At 42.7% G+C, this 15,436-nt stretch overlaps 1 long non-coding RNA gene across 1 annotated transcript; it reads left to right on the forward strand.

Annotated features, from left to right (window-relative positions):
- The first annotated feature begins 4,075 nt into the window (after nucleotides 1-4,075).
- On the forward strand, nucleotides 4,076-15,152 carry LOC148335935 (uncharacterized). The gene is made up of 4 exons (XR_015843992.1): nucleotides 4,076-4,307; nucleotides 4,530-4,584; nucleotides 5,284-5,369; nucleotides 13,497-15,152. It is a non-coding gene; the product is annotated as an uncharacterized LOC148335935 (long non-coding RNA).
- Nucleotides 15,153-15,436: the final 284 nt, after the last annotated feature.

Genomic DNA, 15,436 nt, shown 5'->3' on the forward strand with positions numbered 1-15,436 from the left:
TTGACATTTGGTCTTCTATGGCTTCTCAGGAAATAATCATCAGTTGGTGCAAAACAACTTCATCCAACCACCCAATGAAACTCATTAATTCCTAATGATTATAGGAACATACAGTCAGTAATGGAACCTGCTTTGCGTTTTGTGGTAGACAGGGTTGGGGAGTAACCGATTACTTGTATACATTACATACAGCATTATGTATTCGGGATATATAAAAATATAACTATATTCTATTAAAAAACATACAGTAAGCAGATAACTGGCACATTTATTAAAAATTTGAATTATTTTGCAGGATTACAATTTCCATGCGGACAGAGAGACGCCATGGCCCTGGTTTAAATGAGCCCTCCGTGCTAAGTGGACAAATTGTCTTAATATGTCTAGCTCACAGTCGCTGATGGTGGTACACTACCTGCCTTGTGTGCGGGTAGCGAGTGATCAGTTCCCACTCACTGACTCTGTCTGTGTGTCCCCTGTGACTAACTGGGGACCTGCTCAGGATGTCGTCTGCCTTTCGCCCAAAATCAACTGGGATAAGCTCCAGCACCCTCTTACAATCCTGTATAGGATACGTGGTGTTGAAGATGACTTATGACTAGCTAAATGGGCCACCAGACTCCACTCGCACCGTCGTTGTGATCAAACGGCAGAGGTGGACATTGTTAGTCCATTAAATCAGCTGCTATCAGTATTTCAGGCAAGCCCAGTCTGTCCTGCCGTTCAGAGGCGTCAGCCAAATGGCGTAGTGAATGGACATGCCCGTCCCACATCACGTGCAGGTACCCAGCTGACATGCTGCCAAATCCAGAAAAAATATAAAAGTGTTGTATACATTTCAGTCCCACAGACCTCGAGAACATGTGTCCCATGTTCTTTTTATCTCACAAATCACCACACTGTGTGTGTGTGTGTGTGTGTGCGTGTGTGTGTGGGGGGGGGGGTGCGTGCGTGTGTGTGTGCGTGTGTGGGTGCGTGCGTGGTGGGGAGGGATTGGGAGGGCACAAGTGCTGGCATGTGGAAGAGATGTGGGTTGGAACTGTAGGGTTTCGCTACCTCTGCAAATGCTGCCTTCATCAACTTAATTTGTCATCTTTTTCCCATTTTGCATAACAAAAACTTTGTTTTCTGGAGCTAGCAAATAAACGTTCCCTCAATGAATGAATCATGTGTGTCTGTCTATGTCAGGCAGTGCTGGGCGGTCAAGGTCTTTTCGGCTGGCCTAACATAATCAAGAAATTATGATTATATTCTATACATTGATTTCATATTATATATTAGTGTTGTATTTTTAAGTGAGAGTTTTTGTCCAATCAGAATTAAGCAAGATCATGTTGCCAGGCAGATTTCATAATACCAGTGGCAGGCACGATTTGTTCAAGGCCTTCAGATACAATCATGTGGGCATCTGTTCAGTGTCTCAAGTGGGCTTTTAAGTTGACAGACAGTTGCGATAGCCAATCAGATCACGACTTGATTACAGTGAGCCTTCTCGCTGGTCTTACGCTGAAGATGATGAACACGTTTTGTGATTGGTTACTCATTCGTGAGGTGGCAGCGCTATTCGGAATCAACACACCCGGAAGGCTGCAACCATTCGGAAATCTAAAATATCCATCCATCATCTGTACCGCTTCTCCTCATATATATATATATATATATATATATATATATATATTTATATATATTTATATAAATATATATATATATATATATTTATATATATATATATATATATATATATATATATATATATATATTTATATATATATACGGGTAGAGAGAGAGAAAGAGAGAGAGTGAAATTCATGTTATAACAAAAAAAACCAAATTATTATTAAAACGTATTATTTTTTTATTCCCCAGCCATTCTTTTTGTATTTATTTAATTACTCCGACTTTTGCCTGCTGGTACGCCGTCCGGTGTGCCCTGTGAAATGAAAGGTGGCATTCTTTATTTATTTATTTATTTATTCATTCATAACTGACAGCCTCGCGCTCCGCTCGTGCCCGGGCGGAAGAGGTGCTCCAATTCGGCTTAACTGTGATGCAGGCCCGCCCTCCTCCTCCGGAGCTTCCATTCGGTTAAACTTAGGGGCCGCTTGGAACCGCCCGTGCCCGGGGAAGGTGCTCCTCTTCGGCTTAATGTGACGCGAGCATGCCCTCCTCCTCCAGAGCTTCCATTCGGTTAAACTTAGGGGCCGCTTGGCACCGCCCGTGCCCGGGGAAGGTGCTCCTCTACGGCTTAACTGCCACGCACGCCGGCCGGAGCTCTGGTACGGTCCGAACCGCGCGAAACGTCGCCACCGATCGTGTCCGGGGGAACGTGCTCTTCTTCGTCCACTCTCCACTTCGCCCACGCTCTTCTTCGGCGCACGCCGGCCGTCTAACCGCTCCAGCGCCCCGTCGTGCCGCTCGGCGAAACTACAATGCCCCCGAATATTTTTTATACCCGCGAAGCACTGAACCCGCGAAAGGTGAACCAAGTAGCGAGGGTTCACTGTATATATATATATATATATATATATATATATATATATATATATATTTATAATGATAGGCTGACTTCTATTTTTTAATGTTATGTGATCTACCCATACTAGCTTTGCGATCGACTGGTAATGAGCACCCCTGCTGGACAGGATAAGCGGTGTGGATAATGACATGACACCTTTCAAGAGGAGCTAGGTCGTCCAACACTCACTAAGTACTATGCAAATGTGTTTCCCTGTATTATTTGTCCAGCCGTGGTGTCATAAATGATGGTATTATGAGGGAGTTTTATTCAAGTCAGACTAAGTAGGACTTCACTGAAGGCCCAGGTGTGAAATACACGGCCCGCCACTGATGTCAGGCATGGGCAACTAGCGGCATGGCCACCCCTGAAATAGATACACACTTTTAAGTGGCCACTCAATTAAGTTATAAAAAAATCATACCCCCCCACCCCCTTTTTTTCCTTACATGTTTTGTCTTCTACAGTGGACTTCTGTACTCGCAGTTCGGAACCTGTGGATTCGCTTCATTTTAATATTTAAAAATATTTTTGTTTTGTTGGTTTTTTTTGGGGGGGGGGGTTGAAGGTTTATTAGTGTCATTGAAGAGATTCTGGGGTTTGCAAACGTGCCCGCCTTCCCGCCAACTCAAATACATGTGTGTCTTCGGCATTTGCGGGACCAAACATATTTTGTCTCATATTTCTGGTTAGGAAGTGTGCGGTCCCTTTCTGTGTGCAGCAAGGTGAACAAGTGGTTAGCACATCTGCTTCACAGTTCTCATGTTTTGGATGCTAATGCCAGTGCTCTGTTTTCCTTCCACTGTCCAAACTCATGCCATGCATAGAAATATATGTCATATAGAAATGTATTTATTTCAACCTTTTTTAGTATATTTGGTATAGGTAATTGGCTCATGTTTCTACCTACCTATATTTTTCAACAGATAACTAATAACTGGATCAGAATACATTTTTATAGTAACCTTCCCAGCTCTCGTGGTACAGTACACAACGTTTTTTTTGTTTGCAAGTAGGCAGGTTGACTAACATCTACTCAGCATTATAAAACATCAGTGGCCTCTCAAGCCTAACAAGCATCTTTTCATTTACCATTCCACTGAGTGGATTTATCTGGCAGGTGTGGGGGTTACTGTATGTCCTAACACGCAAACCTACACACTGAATGTCTGTTTGCCATGAACAAACTTTCCACTTCTTGGCACACACAGGCTCTTTTCCAGTGTTTGTGTGTGCGTGTGGGGGTGTGCGTGCGTGTGTGTGTGTTTGGGTGTGAGGACCAAAATGAATAAAAGTGCCTTTTGTCAGACCGCAGGCTAGGTTGAGGAAGCGGAGTGGGTGGGGCGGGGGTGAGCCAGTCTGGAACAAACATGAATGTACCCTCAGTTCCCTCAGACATTGCACATCCTTGACTACTTTCACAGCAGCACTAGAAGAGAGGAGGTGGACCTCAATGTGCATTAAGGAGGCTTGCTGGAGTGAAGGTGGAGGGAGTATGAAGTGCATCACTGAGTTGACGGGAAGAGGGGGGGTGGGTTTAGCCATACAGACAGTGAACTCATTGGAACAGCAGTGTTGTTTTATCCTCCTACCAAGCATGTAAATTTTGGAAGGGATACAAGCCACTAGTGCTCCAGATCCCCCAGTCAGTCCAGACCAAGGGAGCAGAGAAGAGCCTGTCGAAATCCTAGGCATCCTCACACACATCAGTCCACCCGATTTATCTGAGGACAACTCTCTGTTGGCAGTTAGATCTCAATCTTGGCACTCGGAGACTTGGATGGCTTCTTGAGTGAGTTTGACTTGCTTTTATTTTTGTATCATTTGATTTTTCTTAAACTGTTTCCTCATCATTTTCTCATAGCGCTAATAACCAGAAGACAGAAAGATTACACTGTGCTATAAATAGTCTGCCTTGTAATTATGAGATAATCCACCTCAGAAAAGGGAAAGGCTGAGCTACAGAAAGGTGCCCACAGTGGATATGTTTTGTCTTTTTCTGTTGCTCCCTCAGCTGTCCCGTGCTCCAGTGGAAAATGACCCTCTTGGCCACTTGGCCCCTAGATGGGGTATGTTTATCCTTCATTCTACTCTCACGCCAAATGTGTATTTAGCATTTTGCGAATACAGTAAACATCCTCTTATTGCGGTTGAGTTTCCCTGCTAGTGCTATTTTATACTTCTGTAATTTATTTAACCAGCAAAGGCAATTGAGAACTTTTCATTCACACTGATTTCAGGCAGTGGAGCAAAAACTACAAATACATCCAATCCCCTTTTTTTTCTTTTTATTTTAATATATACAGTTTGTACATTAAATGTAAATCCATTGCTCTTGCTCTGTTTCAGCATACAGTATGATCTTTTGAAATGCCTGTATTGTTTCGAAAGTGTGTTTAAAAAGAGGTGATGCCAGCATGATAGTGGGGAAGTGAATGGGCACAGTCTTTATAGACCATTGCCTATAAATTCACAACTGTACAGTGTTTATTGTACAGCGCTGTTAAACCGTCACTTACAGCGTAAGTCACTAACTTAGATTTTTGGCTCAAGCTATGTGAAATACCACACTAACTTGCTGGCTGTCGAGCACTGGAGCGAAATCCCCCCACCCACAACCAACCCCCCCAGAGGGGTATTTCTAAAATGAAAGTCAGCCATATCACTGTCGACCTTTATGCCTACCACTGAAACCCACAAAACAGTTTCTAAATACTGAATTAATTTCCTTTTTATTAATTTTGATTCTGGCACTTTTGTGTTAACAGCGAAGCTCCAAGATAATGGCAGAATGTACTTTGTCAATCCCAACACATGAACCAACCACTCAGTGGGACAACCCACGAACTCAAGGGTGAGTCTGCATTTCTCATGCTTTTATAAGCACATGTTTGTCACAGGCTCATTCATTGCCAGCTATTTGCATCGATCACACACCTAGAGTGCCGGTGATTTTAGAGTATTTTGATTGAACTGTTAAGACACACAAAATATTGTGTTCCATAATTAATACATTGAATCTACCAGATAAAAGAATAGACTCTTCTTTCACAAAAAAAGTTTGACTTTTGACCTTTTTCCGTTTTCAAGTAAACACCAGTAGAGTGTAGGTAAAGTTTAAGAAATGTGTCCATCTTGCAGTGAAAAATTGCTTTTTGTGTGTGTAAAGAAACTATCATCACACCTCTAACATCTGAAAAATTGTTTCATTCAAGAAAGCATCTGAAACAATATGGCTGGGGATTGTAAAATAATAATTTTGTGTAATAATTATAAATCTATAAAATTATACAGATAAATATCCATCCATCCATTACCTGAGCTGCTTCTCCTCATGAGGGTAGTGGGTGTGCTGGAGCCTATGCCAGCTATCTTTAGGCAGTAAGCGGGGTACACCCTGAAATGGTTGCCAGCCGATCTCAGAACGCACAAAGACAAACAACCACACACACTCACAATAACACTTAGGGCCAATTTAGAGCGCAATCAACCTATCATGCATGTTTTTGGAATGTGGGAGGAAACCAGAGTACCTGGAGAAAACCCACTCAAGCATCGGGAGAACATGCAAACTCCACACAGGAAGGCTGGAGTCCGTGATCAAACTCTTCATTTTTCAGCTGTGAGGCGGACATGCTAAACAGTTGGCCAGTCATTTGTGGGTGGTCATCTGATGACATAGTCATTCTCATATTTCCAAGACCATGGTTGTTGTACATTTTTCATTTATAATACACACATATTTCTACTATCATAACACATACTCTGTGATTCAATCTATGTGTTCCCTGTTTGAATGTTGACTTCAGATTGCCCAACTAAAAGTTGGATGTCACCGCATCCACTGTAACACTGAAGTCCCCCTCTCCCCACTGTGAACAGTTGGTGTACAGAGGGGATTTTAAGTGTAAAATGGTGCACCGCTACCCTCTGTTGGCAGTTTCGCTTATTACCTCAAGCACCACCGGGGCCTGCAATTTAAAGGGGAAGCGCATCGATCCATATCAGCCTCTACCAATTAGAAAAAAGGTATCAAATGGCATAACAAGACAATAACACAAAAAGTTATGATTCGTTTTTTTTCTAGTAATTTAATTTTTTTTTCACAGCAATTTTATAAACATCAGATTTTTTTCATGATATAACCCCCCCCACCAAGAAAATAAATTAATATACTACTACTACTACTACTAATAATAATAATAATAATAATAACAATGATAATAATGAAATTTTAAAGGGACAATTCACTGATGCTAACATTGGCACTCATATCAAAGGATTGCATGTAAAAATGACATCAGTACTAAAATGCTCCCCCCTAAAAGACTGTAGTGACTTCAGGTTTAAAGAAAATGATAACTAATTTCAGTTTTCTGATCAAAACATTTATAAAGTGAGCTTGTCAGTGCAAAAACGGTCCATTTTGGTTCATGTGCATCCCCCCCATCCTATGTTTCTAAATCAATCCTGTATCTTTATGGTCCATTGACTAAAGATAAAAGATAAAGATGTCCTTTATTAGTCCCACAATGGGGAAATTTGAAGTGTTACAGCAGCAAAGATATAGATCACACAGAGTCGGCGGCGTAATGTAGCCGTTAATGTGTAACATTAGCAGCAGACATTCATAAAAAGCATGCAAATATACACAGTATAAACGTATCTAAGTGTAAGGAAACACTCCTAATGCCTGTCCATTATACAGAGGGGGAAACACTGTAATGATAAAAACTACTGAATGATTGAAAATACTGCAATGATAAAGATATTACACTGATTCATTCATTCATATCTTGTCGCGGTAATGCCTGATCCAGGAGAGGGCGTCATCTGTGACATCTCGAAGATCCTCGTCGGAACAGTGAGGACCAGACGGACAGTGATGCAGGATGTGATCCATCGTCTCTTCTTCTCCGCATATACATCTTGCGTCTGTCGCTATGTTCCAGCGTAATAGATTGTTTTTAGTCTTGCCTACCCCAGACCTCGCGCGGCTGAGCGTTACCCAGTCCTTGAGGGTAAGTGTGCTTCCTACAGGAAGCTGCTCTCTCACTTCTGGAAGTGCGGGGTTAGGATGATCAGTGACAACTTCTTTCCATCTCTGTAGACGGAAAGTTGTAGCTTGAGTAGGATTGAGAGGTTGTTCTCTGATGAAACTCTTGCGGGATGTAAGTCGGCTAGGGATCTCATTGTGGTCGTGCAGAGGGTGGCGTTCGTCATGAGACTGCTTGTACCGCTCCGAGCGAGTGAGAGCTTCTCGTCGAATGGATGGAGGAGCAATTCCCGCTAGCCTATACAAGTGCTGCAATGGGGTTGCACGAAGGGCTCCAGTTATGGTTCGACATGCACTGCTGAGTGCTGGGTCTACTTTGCTGGAATGAGCAGACCTTGACCATACTGGAGCACAGTACTCTGCGACTGAGTAACAGCATGCAAGCGCAGTTGTTCGAATTGTGGCAGCATCGGATCCCCACTTTGAGTTGCCTAATTTGCCAAGCAAGTTGTTTCTGGTCGAGAGTTTCTTCTTCAGTTTAAGGATATGCTCTTTGAAGGACAGAGTCCTGTCGAATGTTATCCCCAGGTAAACAGGATACTTAGTATTCTTCAAGACTTTTCCATTCCATCTGATGTCCATGGTGGTGTTGGCTTCTTTATTGATCAGATGGAATGAACAAACTTGGGTTTTTCCTGGGTTCGCATTTAGTGACCATCGAAGGTAGTACTCAGTCAATATCTTGAGAGCTTCCGTAAGTCTCTGCTTGATGGTATCGAAGCTATCTGACTGTGTTGCTTGGGACGCGCAAACACTGATAAAAGTACTGTAATGGTGAGAGTACTGAAATGACAGGAAAGTACTGCAATGATAGAAAATACTGCAATGATAAAAGTACTGTAATGGTAAAAGTACTGCAATGATAAAATATACTGCAATGATAAAAGTACTATAATGGTAGAAGTACTGCAACGATGGAAAAATACTGCAATGATGAAGTATTGTAATAGTAAAAGTACCGCAATGATAGGAAATACCGTAATTATAAAAGTACTGCAATGATAAAAGTACTGTAATAGTGAACATCCTGCAGTGGTAGAAATACTACAGTGATAGAAGTATTGTAATAAGAATACTGTAATGGTAAACAAAATACATCATTGGTCGATGTTAAAGTACACCCTTGGCTGAAAGTACAGTAGTAGTGTATATTGCATTCTAGGACTGCACAATTGCACTAATGCCCTCCTGTTTGTAGGCCTGACCCAATGTTCTTGTTAAAAAGTCTGACAGCAGTAGGCAGGAAGGAGCGGCGAAATCTCTCTTTGGTACAGCGAGGGTGTAAAAGTCTGTCACTGAAGGAGCTGTAAAGTGTTCTCAGAGTGTCATTGAATGGGTGGGCTGGTTTGTCCAGCATTGATGACAGTTTTGCCGTCATCCTTCTGCCCCCCACTGAGTCCACAGAGTCCAGGGAGCAGCCCAGGACAGAGCTGGCCCTCCTCACCAGTTTGTCCAGTCTCTTTTTGTCTCGGCCCGAGATGCCTCCTGCCCAGGAGACCACTCCATAGAAGATGACTGATGAAACCACCGAGTCATAGAAGTTCCTGAGGAGTGTTCCCCGAACGCCAAAGGACCTCAGCCGCCTGAGTAGGAAGAGTCTGCTCTGACCCTTCCTATAGAGAGCGTCTGTGTTGTCGCTCCAGTCCAGTTTATTGTTCAGATGAACACCCAGGTACTTGTAAGTTGAGACCCTCTCAACGTCTGTTCCCTGGATATTCACTGGTGCAGGTGGAGAGTGCCGACGCTTGCGGAAATCCACCACCAGCTCTTTTGATTTCCCAGCATTGATTTGGAGGCGGTTCTGCTGACACCAGTCCACGAACCCCTGCGTAACCCCTCTGTACTACCGATCGTCATCGTCAGTGATGAGGCCGACAATCGCAGAGTCATCAGAGAATTTCTGCAGGTGACAGGTTGTGGAATTGTATTTGTAGTCCGAGGTGTAGAGGGTGAACAGGAAGGGAGCCAGCACAGTTCCCTGCGGCGCTCCCGTGCTGCAGAGGAGCACGTCAGACACACAGTCCTGTGTTCTCACGTACTGTGGCCGGTTTGTGAGGTAGTTGTGAATCCATGTGATGAGGTGGTGAGCCACTCCCGCCTGCTCCAGCTTGTCTCCCAATAAGGCGGGCTGGATGGTGTTGAAAGCACTTGAGAAATCAAAGAACATGATCCTCACCGTGCCCCCCGCCTTCTCCAGGTGGAAGAGTGAAGTGTGGAGCAGGTAGATGATGGCATCATCCACACTGATGCCAGGCTGGTATGCAAACTGGAGTGGGTCCATTGAGGAGCTGACCAGGGGGCGCAGATGGACGAGGACCAGTCTCTCCAGGGTCTTCATCAGATGAGACGTCAGCGCCACTGGTCTGAAGTTGTTGAGCTCCTTCGGATGGGGTGTCTCTGGAACCGGAACCAGGCAGGATGTTTTCCACAGCTGGGGGACTCTGCCCAGCTTCAAGCTCAGGTTGAACATGTGCTGGACGATTCCACACAGCTGGTCTGCGCAGGATTTGAGGAGCTGGGAGCTGATCCCATCTGGGCCTGCCGCCTTCCTCGCCTTCATCTTCCTCAGCTGGTTCTTCACCTGAGATGTTGTGAGGAACAAGGCTAACATCCATTTTAACCAGTCACTGCACCAAATCTTCACTTATCAGCGTTGTTCTACATATTTACACCAGATGAATGAAAAATAAAATTAATAGTTAAGTTAACAAGACATTTCAACGTCTGTAGCTTAAAACTAGGGTACAGAGTCAAATAGAATCGGATCTCATGGGCCTTTGTACTCCTTCTAACCTTTCCATATTCTATTAAATTTATGCCCCTCCATTCAAGCAGCAAATGTCAATCTTTCCATCACATAGATATTATGCATCACCTCAACCCAACCATCAAATGTTGGTATCTCATTCTTCATCCACTTTCAGTGAATAGATTTTTTGATTGCCACCATCATTAATATCTACATTTATTTATCTCCAAATCTAGTAAAGTTTATTCGGGGTTTTCCCAAGTAGAATGCTTCAAACGTAGATGAAAGGTCTACGGTCTACTAGTGATGGGTAAATGAAGCTTCATGAACCAGTTGTAGTTGTTTTGGACTCTAGTAGATGGCACTCTCTGTTCAATATTGGGCTGAAAGCACTCTGCCTTGCTATTTTTCATACCCTTTATTTAAACCAACAGTGTCACCTACAGGACTCAAAAATACAACAACTGGTTCATTAAGGAAATTTGAAGCTTCATTTTCCCATCACTACGGTCTACCATTCCAAATGTATATTCCATATGTTTCTTCCGCTCTTGCCAATAACTTCCCCAAACACATGATGATGATCTGCACCACATACTCGCGAACACTTCATATTATGGTACTTAGCCTGTGACAGTGTCCTCAAAAATCTCAACATTTCTCCACCTATGTTCCCTCAAAACTAAAGAATAAGTTGTACTGCACTGCTGTTCATTAATCTCTTTCCATTAATCTACTGATAAGACAATATTTGCCTCCCTCCCACTTCTCCTTTATATACACTGTATCATTCCTCTTTAAGTCTTCAATTCCCATACGAAGCTGGGAAATTAGCTGTTTCAGCAGTTTAAACTCTTATGTTGAGGTAAACATCCTGATAAAGTTGGAATCCTAAAGTCGTATCCATTAGGTGAAAAGGATAGTGCCGTATTTGCAAATATCTGAAATGATCCCGATTTGACAAGTCATATTTCATCTGTTGAAAACTTTTAAAGTCCTTCTTTAAGACTTCCCAAAATGTTGTAGGTCCGCTTTTACAATTTTTAAAACTCCTATCTGTTGGGTTTAGAATTAATCCAGAATCATACCCAATCCATCTCAAAATCTTACTTTGGGTTTTCAAGTCATTTCTGGTAAGGATGTCAAACTTCTTGAATGATAAACCTGGCCATGGGTTTGAACCCTTCCTCATATGTTTTTTATCACGTATTATAGCTTGGGGACACCATCGGTTTGGTTTTCTTCAATATCTTTCCATCTCGCTAAATTAGAGGGGTCGTACATGTTCAACAATATCTTAAATTGAGCCGCCTGATAGTAGCTAGTAATTGTAGATTTGGATTTGACTCTCTATTTTCCTTTCAGTCTCTGGAGTTCAGGAAGTGTGTACAAAGTCAGATCCAGGCTGCTTTACTTATCCTCATGAACTCTCACACATGCAAAGTCAGAAAAGGTGCAATCTAAAATCCAGCCCCCGCAATTTATAGGTTCCCCAAGTCTCTCCTGATATAGAATTTATCCATCACCATCTAGCCATTTTCATTTCAGCTTTTCCTTACTAGGGCAGCAGTGTGAGCTGGAGCTCATCCCATCTGTCTTTGGCTAAGCGTTGGGTTAATAACGCATCCATGCATCCATAATCCGAAACACTTCATGAGGGTCTCAGGCTTGCTCGATCCTATCCCAGCTGTCTTTGGGCAGTAGGCGGGGTAAACCTTGAACTGGTTGTAGTTGCCAGCCAATCGCTGGGCACACAGAGACGAGTCAAGAGACAGCCCATTTAGGAACCCATAATTCACACCCACAATCACACCTAGTGACAATTTAGGGTGTTCAATTAGCCTACCATGCATGTTTTTGGAATGCAGGAGGAAACTCGTGTAGCCAGAGAAAGCCCATGCAGGCACGGGGAGAACATGCAAGCTCCACACTGACAAGTTTGACGACGAACTTGGGAAAAAAGGCAGATCTCACAACAGGCAGACGCAGACGGAAATCCAAAAGTACATTTATTACAGAAAAAAAAATAAGGTCCGACAAAGTCTGAACACACAACCTTCTTCCAACTCTGCCGGAGGGATTCTAAGGCGTTTCCAGGCCAGCCAGGAGACATAGTTATTACAGCATTTCTTGCGTTGCCCCTGGGGCCTCCTGCCGATGAGACTTACTGGGAACACATCACCAAGGAAGCGTCCAGAAGGCGACTTAATTAGCTGTCTCAACCACCTCATTTGTCTCCTTTTAACATGGAGGAGCAGCGGCTCTAATCTGAGTTCCATCCCGGATGACAGAGATTCTCACCCTATCTCTAAGTAAGAGCCCGGACACCCTGTGGAGGGAACTCATTTTGGCCCGGATCATTTTCTTTGGGTCACAACCCACAGCTCGTGACCATAGTTGCTTTCAGCTCCTTCTTCACCACGATGGACCGATACAGAGTCCGCACTACCAATCCGCCTGTCAATCTCCCGTGCCATCTTTTCCTCACTCACGAACAAGACCCCAAAATACTTGAATTCCTCCACTTGGTGAAGGATCTCATGCAGGATTGTGTCTCTGTGTGTTTAGTCGCTTGGTGGATGAAGGCAGATGAGCAGCCAAGGACTGGTGGAAATTCCCAATTCGCTACTGCCCAAAATTTAAAAAATATTCAAAAAAAAAAAAAAAATGAAACTAACGTAGCATACAGGTGAAAAAGAGAACTAAAGAGAAAAAAAAAGAACAGTTTGTTCATTTGTCGCCTCTCTGCCAAATACAGTGTAGCAGCCCGGAAGCCAAGTGCAATGGGGCAATGCACGAAAAAAAAAAAAAAAAAAAAAAAATATATATATATATATATATATATACATATATACATATACATATATATATATATATTTACATATACATATATACATATACATATACATATATATATATATATATATATATATATATAGTTTTTGACCAATATAAACTTCTGAAAATAGTTTTGTCCCATTTAAGATTGAACAAGCATGCCATTTTTTAGGTCTCTGGAAAGGTCATGATTTTGGAGGTACAAGGATTGCGCCTGACGCTAGTGATATTTGAAATAGTTTGGGTTCAGTGTTTTGTAGTTAAACTTTGTAAGGGACACCTTTCTGTTCGTAATTCACTTGGCTAAACAGGTCGAATCTATTTGTTATCATCATTAGATCACGAATGTGAAGTCATGACCTTCGCCGGAGATGCTACATCCTCATGAGAGGACAGGTGGGCCTTCACCACGGTAGCAGTGCCAGGTGAGAGTTAATTAATGTATCTAGTTAAAATAGTCAGTCTGCGATAACGTATGCTACTATTTAAGGTCAAATTTGACATCTACGTAAGCATGTGTGAAATGTTTAAATGTCACCATCAGAGTTTCTAAAATATATTATCTTCTGTCTTGCACCCTCAGTCATCCAGCGCATTTTCTTCCCTGTTCTGTGTGCTGTTTTTTTTTTTCTTTTTTAAATGTTGTTGCTGTGTCAATTGTTCATCTGTTTTGACATTGTGTCTCTGTCTCCGGTGTCACGTCAGTGGTTTTACCCTATGGTAGGTGACATCATGCTGTTCTACCACAGGGTAGAACCACGGACGGGTTGCTGGGAGGTGTCTGCGTCTGCCCATCAATCCATATCCTCTCTCCGTCTTCTTATGTCTGAAAGAGCCAGAGATGGAGTTCTTGGTGTTGGTTCTGGTGCTGCAGCTGGGGGTGGTACTTCCGGTGTGCCTTTGCACGCTCTAACACAGTGTATCTCAAATAGTGGGGCCCCCTGGGTAGGCGCGGGGCGATGCTGAGGGGAGCGTGTGCTAAACTGGGGAACATGCTTTTTTCCATTGTAGTACGGCTGAACGATGTATGGTTTTGGGACCGTAATTGCAATCTCAGACAACTCAATTTTGAGATCGTCAAAGCTGCGGTTTGTGCCTCTCGTTCACGCAGTAGGTCACGCAATACTGATTAAAAAAAAGCGTCGCCCCGTCGCTCGTCCCGGAAGTAATTTCTTTCGCCTCTACTTAAATGCTAGGCGCCAAGCTATCTTGCGTCGCAGCAGTATGAGCTTTATTTGTACTCTATCTAAGTCCGTGCACAGCAGCAGCAACGAGGTGCGTGATGACAGATAAATGACCCCACTAACAAGAAGCATTCTAAACGCGTCGGCGAACGAGGAGGCGCTAAGTGTGCTAATCGCTAAAATAAATTACTTAGTAATAAGTGCTTCGATATACGCTCGACTTTAAACAGAAGTCTGACTCGAACCGCATTTGGGCGGAGAGCTAGCACCTATGAACAGAAATGTCATATTGCAACCATTACGGATCGAAACATAAAAAAAGACGACGGCTACATTAGCAATTTAGCAGCCGCTCTCAACTCGGAACACGGAAACGGATGACGTCATCATGACAAAGAGGTTCGATGTCAAATGTATGTTAAATATTTAGCATCTCATCAATATTTGCACCACAGAGTACTGAGTTTTGAGATCTACAAAATTATATTTGTTCTCAATTTAGCTTTGCTGAGGGACATTTTATTGCCAATCTAACATCTATTTACAAAGAATATGTAAATTAGTATGAAAGAATTGGGGTTTAAAAATGCATTTTCATTTACAGAAATACAAAATTATACTTAAAAGTAAAAGTATTTTTTTTTTTAAAACTTGAGAAAAAACTGCGCCCCTCACAAAACCTCTCAAGTGTCCTTGCATTATTACAGCTGTTGTGAAATGCGCTATGTAAATAATTGTGCGCAGCGAGTATTAACTCTACGGTGTAGGTTTGTTTTGCATTGAAAATGATATTATTTATAGTTGCAGCGAAGAGAGGGTGGTTGGGGGGGCGCGAATTGTTTTCTTCTTGGCCAAGGGGGGGGGGGGGCGTTAGGGGGGAGGAGCGAGACAGAAAATAATTGAGAAGCACTGCTCTAACATGTGTCTTTGTACAGGTTTGTCTTTTTTAAGGTCGGTCATATGCCTAAACATATGGCTTCTTCTATACACTTCTATAATATTTCGTAAATTTTGTACACACAATCCGAAGTCTTGATCAATAGAATTTTCCCAGTAGTTGAAAATGTGAATGTTATGTCATGAAAATTTCATCC

This window comes from Idiotropiscis lumnitzeri, chromosome 6 (genome assembly GCF_059441095.1).
Source record: "Idiotropiscis lumnitzeri isolate Australia: NSW breed Sydney's pygmy pipehorse chromosome 6, RoL_Ilum_1.0, whole genome shotgun sequence".
In the NCBI taxonomy this organism is placed as follows: Eukaryota; Metazoa; Chordata; class Actinopteri; order Syngnathiformes; family Syngnathidae; genus Idiotropiscis; species Idiotropiscis lumnitzeri.